The following is a 6,000-nucleotide window of genomic DNA, read 5'->3' as shown; positions in this document are numbered from 1 at the left end:
GTCGGCACGAGGAGTAGCTTGTCGACTCGTGGACTCGGTACTCGACTCGAGGAGTGAACTCAACTCGAGGAGAAACGTAGAGTCGGCACGAGGAGTACCTTATCGACCCATGGACTCGGTACTCGACTCGAGGAGTGAACTCAACTTGAGGAGAAACGTAGAGTCGGCACGAGGAGTAGCTTGTCGACTCGTGGGCTCGGTACTCGACTCGAGGAGTGAACTCAACTCGAGGAGAAACGTAGAGTCGGCACGAGGAGTAGCTTGTCGACTCGTGGACTCGGTACTCGACTCGAGGAGTGAACTCAACTCAAGGAGAAATGTAGAGTCGGCACGAGGAGTAAATTGGCGACTCGTGGGCTCGGTACTCGACTCAAGGAGTGAACTCAACTCGAGGAGAAACGTAGAGTCGGCACGAGGAGTAGCTTGTCGACTCGTGGGCTCGGTACTCGACTCGAGGAGTGAACTCAACTCAAGGAGAAACGTAGAGTTGGCACGAGGAGTAGCTTGTCGACTCGTGGACTCGGTACTCGACTCGAGGAGTGAACTCAACTCAAGGAGAAATGTAGAGTCGGCACGAGGAGTAAATTGGAGACTCGTGGGCTCGGTACTCGACTCAAGGAGTGAACTCAACTCGAGGAGAAACGTAGAGTCGGCACGAGGAGTAGCTTGTCGACTCGTGGGCTCGGTACTCGACTCGAGGAGTGAACTCAACTCGAGGAGAAACGTAGAGTCGGCACGAGGAGTAGCTTGTCGACTCGTGGACTCGGTACTCGACTCGAGGAGTGAACTCAACTCGAGGAGAAACGTAGAGTCGGCACGAGGAGTAGCTTGTCGACTCGTGGACTCGGTACTCGACTCGAGGAGTGAACTCAACTCGAGGAGAAACGTAGAGTCGGCACGAGGAGTAGCTTATCGACCCATGGACTCGGTACTCGACTCGAGGAGTGAACTCAACTCGAGGAGAAACGTAGAGTCGGTACGAGGAGTAGCTTGTCAACTCGTGGGCTCGGTACTCAACTCGAGGAGTGAACTCAACTCGAGGAGAAACGTAGAGTCGGCACGAGGAGTAGCTTGTCGACTCATGGGCTCGGTACTCGACTCGAGGAGTGAACTCAACTGGAGGAGAAACGTAGAGTCGGCACGAGGAGTAGCTTGTCGACTCGTGGGCTCGGTACTCGACTCGAGGAGTGAACTCAACTGGAGGAGAAACGTAGAGTCGGCACGAGGAGTAGCTTGTCGACTCGTGGACTCGGTACTCGACTCGAGGAGTGAACTCAACTCGAGGAGAAACGTAGAGTCGGCACGAGGAGTAGCTTGTCGACTCGTGGACTCGGTACTCGACTCGAGGAGTGAACTCAACTCGAGGAGAAACGTAGAGTCGGCACCAGGAGTAGCTTGTCAACTCGTGGGCTCGGTACTCAACTCGAGGAGTGAACTCAACTCGAGGAGAAACGTAGAGTCGGCACGAGGAGTAGCTTGTCGACTCGTGGGCTCGGTACTCGACTCGAGGAGTGAACTCAACTCGAGGAGAAACGTAGAGTCGGCACGAGGAGTAGCTTGTCGACTCGTGGACTCGGTACTCGACTCGAGGAGTGAACTCAACTCGAGGAGAAACGTAGAGTCGGCACGAGGAGTAGCTTGTCGACTCGTGGACTCGGTACTCGACTCGAGGAGTGAACTCAACTCGAGGAGAAACGTAGAGTCGGCACGAGGAGTAGCTTATCGACCCATGGACTCGGTACTCGACTCGAGGAGTGAACTCAACTCGAGGAGAAACGTAGAGTCGGCACGAGGAGTAGCTTGTCAACTCGTGGGCTCGGTACTCGTCTCGAGGAGTGAACTCAACTCGAGGAGAAACGTAGAGTCGGCACGAGGAGTAGCTTGTCGACTCGTGGACTTGGTACTCGACTCGATGGGTGAACTCAACTCGAGGAGAAACGTAGAGTCGGCACGAGGAGTAGCTTATCGACCCATGGACTCGGTACTCGACTCGAGGAGTGAACTCAACTCGAGGAGAAATGTAGAGTCGGCACGAGGAGTAGATTGGCGACTCGTGGGCTCGGTACTCGACTCGAGGAGTGAACTCAACTCGAGGAGAAACGTAGAGTCGGCACGAGGAGTAGCTTGTCAACTCGTGGGCTCGGTACTCAACTCGAGGAGTGAACTCAACTCGAGGAGAAACGTAGAGTCGGCACGAGGAGTAGCTTGTCGACTCGTGGGCTCGGTACTCGACTCGAGGAGTGAACTCAACTCGAGGAGAAACGTAGAGTCGGCACGAGGAGTAGCTTGTCGACTCGTGGACTCGGTACTCGACTCGAGGAGTGAACTCAACTCGAGGAGAAACGTAGAGTCGGCACGAGGAGTAGCTTGTCGACTCGTGGACTCGGTACTCGACTCGAGGAGTGAACTCAACTCGAGGAGAAACGTAGAGTCGGCACGAGGAGTAGCTTATCGACCCATGGACTCGGTACTCGACTCGAGGAGTGAACTCAACTCGAGGAGAAACGTAGAGTCGGCACGAGGAGTAGCTTGTCAACTCGTGGGCTCGGTACTCGTCTCGAGGAGTGAACTGAACTCGAGGAGAAACGTAGAGTCGGCACGAGGAGTAGCTTGTCGACTCGTGGACTCGATACTCGACTCGAGGAGTGAACTCAACTCGAGGAGAAAAGTAGAGTCGGCACGAGGAGTAGCTTGTCGACTCGTGGACTCGGTACTCGACTCGATGGGTGAACTCAACTCGAGGAGAAACGTAGAGTCGGCACGAGGAGTAGCTTATCGACCCATGGACTCGGTACTCGACTCGAGGAGTGAACTCTACTCGAGGAGAAATGTAGAGTCGGCACGAGGAGTAGATTGGCGACTCGTGGGCTCGGTACTCGACTCGAGGAGTGAACTCAACTCGAGGAGAAACGTAGAGTCGGCACGAGGAGTAGCTTGTCGACTCGTGGGCTCGGTACTCGACTCGAGGAGTGAACTAAACTCGAGGAGAAAAGTAGAGTCGGCACGAGGAGTAGTTTGTCGACTCGTGGACTCGGTACTCGACTCGAGGTGTGAACTCAACTCGAGGAGAAACGTAGAGTCGGCACGAGGAGTAGCTTGTCGACTCGTGGACTCGGTACTCGACTCGAGGAGTGAACTCAACTCGAGGAGAAACGTAGAGTCGGCACGAGGAGTACCTTATCGACCCATGGACTCGGTACTCGACTCGAGGAGTGAACTCAACTTGAGGAGAAACGTAGAGTCGGCACGAGGAGTAGCTTGTCGACTCGTGGGCTCGGTACTCGACTCGAGGAGTGAACTCAACTCGAGGAGAAACGTAGAGTCGGCACGAGGAGTAGCTTGTCGACTCGTGGACTCGGTACTCGACTCGAGGAGTGAACTCAACTCAAGGAGAAATGTAGAGTCGGCACGAGGAGTAAATTGGCGACTCGTGGGCTCGGTACTCGACTCAAGGAGTGAACTCAACTCGAGGAGAAACGTAGAGTCGGCACGAGGAGTAGCTTGTCGACTCGTGGGCTCGGTACTCGACTCGAGGAGTGAACTCAACTCAAGGAGAAACGTAGAGTTGGCACGAGGAGTAGCTTGTCGACTCGTGGACTCGGTACTCGACTCGAGGAGTGAACTCAACTCAAGGAGAAATGTAGAGTCGGCACGAGGAGTAAATTGGAGACTCGTGGGCTCGGTACTCGACTCAAGGAGTGAACTCAACTCGAGGAGAAACGTAGAGTCGGCACGAGGAGTAGCTTGTCGACTCGTGGGCTCGGTACTCGACTCGAGGAGTGAACTCAACTCGAGGAGAAACGTAGAGTCGGCACGAGGAGTAGCTTGTCGACTCGTGGACTCGGTACTCGACTCGAGGAGTGAACTCAACTCGAGGAGAAACGTAGAGTCGGCACGAGGAGTAGCTTGTCGACTCGTGGACTCGGTACTCGACTCGAGGAGTGAACTCAACTCGAGGAGAAACGTAGAGTCGGCACGAGGAGTAGCTTATCGACCCATGGACTCGGTACTCGACTCGAGGAGTGAACTCAACTCGAGGAGAAACGTAGAGTCGGTACGAGGAGTAGCTTGTCAACTCGTGGGCTCGGTACTCAACTCGAGGAGTGAACTCAACTCGAGGAGAAACGTAGAGTCGGCACGAGGAGTAGCTTGTCGACTCATGGGCTCGGTACTCGACTCGAGGAGTGAACTCAACTGGAGGAGAAACGTAGAGTCGGCACGAGGAGTAGCTTGTCGACTCGTGGACTCGGTACTCGACTCGAGGAGTGAACTCAACTCGAGGAGAAACGTAGAGTCGGCACGAGGAGTAGCTTGTCGACTCGTGGACTCGGTACTCGACTCGAGGAGTGAACTCAACTCGAGGAGAAACGTAGAGTCGGCACGAGGAGTAGCTTATCGACCCATGGACTCGGTACTCGACTCGAGGAGTGAACTCAACTCGAGGAGAAACGTAGAGTCGGCACGAGGAGTAGCTTGTCAACTCGTGGGCTCGGTACTCGTCTCGAGGAGTGAACTCAACTCGAGGAGAAACGTAGAGTCGGCACGAGGAGTAGCTTGTCGACTCGTGGACTTGGTACTCGACTCGATGGGTGAACTCAACTCGAGGAGAAACGTAGAGTCGGCACGAGGAGTAGCTTATCGACCCATGGACTCGGTACTCGACTCGAGGAGTGAACTCAACTCGAGGAGAAATGTAGAGTCGGCACGAGGAGTAGATTGGCGACTCGTGGGCTCGGTACTCGACTCGAGGAGTGAACTCAACTCGAGGAGAAACGTAGAGTCGGCACGAGGAGTAGGTTGTCGACTCGTGGGCTCGGTACTCGACTCGAGGAGTGAACTCAACTCGAGGAGAAAAGTAGAGTCGGCACGAGGAGTAGTTTGTCGACTCGTGGACTCGGTACTCGACTCGAGGTGTGAACTCAACTCGAGGAGAAACGTAGAGTCGGCACGAGGAGTAGCTTGTCGACTCGTGGACTCGGTACTCGACTCGAGGAGTGAACTCAACTCGAGGAGAAACGTAGAGTCGGCACGAGGAGTACCTTATCGACCCATGGACTCGGTACTCGACTCGAGGAGTGAACTCAACTCGAGGAGAAACGTAGAGTCGGCACGAGGAGTAGCTTGTCGACTCGTGGGCTCGGTACTCGACTCGAGGAGTGAACTCAACTCGAGGAGAAACGTAGAGTCGGCACGAGGAGTAGCTTGTCGACTCGTGGACTCGGTACTCGACTCGAGGAGTGAACTCAACTCAAGGAGAAATGTAGAGTCGGCACGAGGAGTAAATTGGCGACTCGTGGGCTCGGTACTCGACTCAAGGAGTGAACTCAACTCGAGGAGAAACGTAGAGTCGGCACGAGGAGTAGCTTGTCGACTCGTGGGCTCGGTACTCGACTCGAGGAGTGAACTCAACTCGAGGAGAAACGTAGAGTTGGCACGAGGAGTAGCTTGTCGACTCGTGGACTCGGTACTCGACTCGAGGAGTGAACTCAACTCAAGGACAAATGTAGAGTCGGCACGAGGAGTAAATTGGCGACTCGTGGACTCGGTACTCGACTCAAGGAGTGAACTCAACTCGAGGAGAAACGTAGAGTCGGCACGAGGAGTAGCTTGTCGACTCGTGGACTCGGTACTCGACTCGAGGAGTGAACTCAACTCGAGGAGAAACGTAGAGTCGGCACGAGGAGTACCTTATCGACCCATGGACTCGGTACTCGACTCGAGGAGTGAACTCAACTCGAGGAGAAACGTAGAGTCGGCACGAGGAGTAGCTTGTCGACTCGTGGGCTCGGTACTCGACTCGAGGAGTGAACTCAACTCGAGGAGAAACGTAGAGTCGGCACGAGGAGTAGCTTGTCGACTCGTGGACTCGGTACTCGACTCGAGGAGTGAACTCAACTCGAGGAGAAACGTAGAGTCGGCACGAGGAGTACCTTATCGACCCATGGACTCGGTACTCGACTCGAGGAGTGAACTCAACTCGAGGAGAAACGTAGAGTCGGC

This window comes from Urtica dioica, chromosome 2 (assembly GCF_054948205.1).
Source record: "Urtica dioica subsp. dioica isolate 48M chromosome 2, U.dioica_male_clone48M_v1_H2, whole genome shotgun sequence".
NCBI lineage: Eukaryota > Viridiplantae > Streptophyta > Magnoliopsida > Rosales > Urticaceae > Urtica > Urtica dioica.
Note: the sequence above shows the minus strand (reverse complement) of the source record.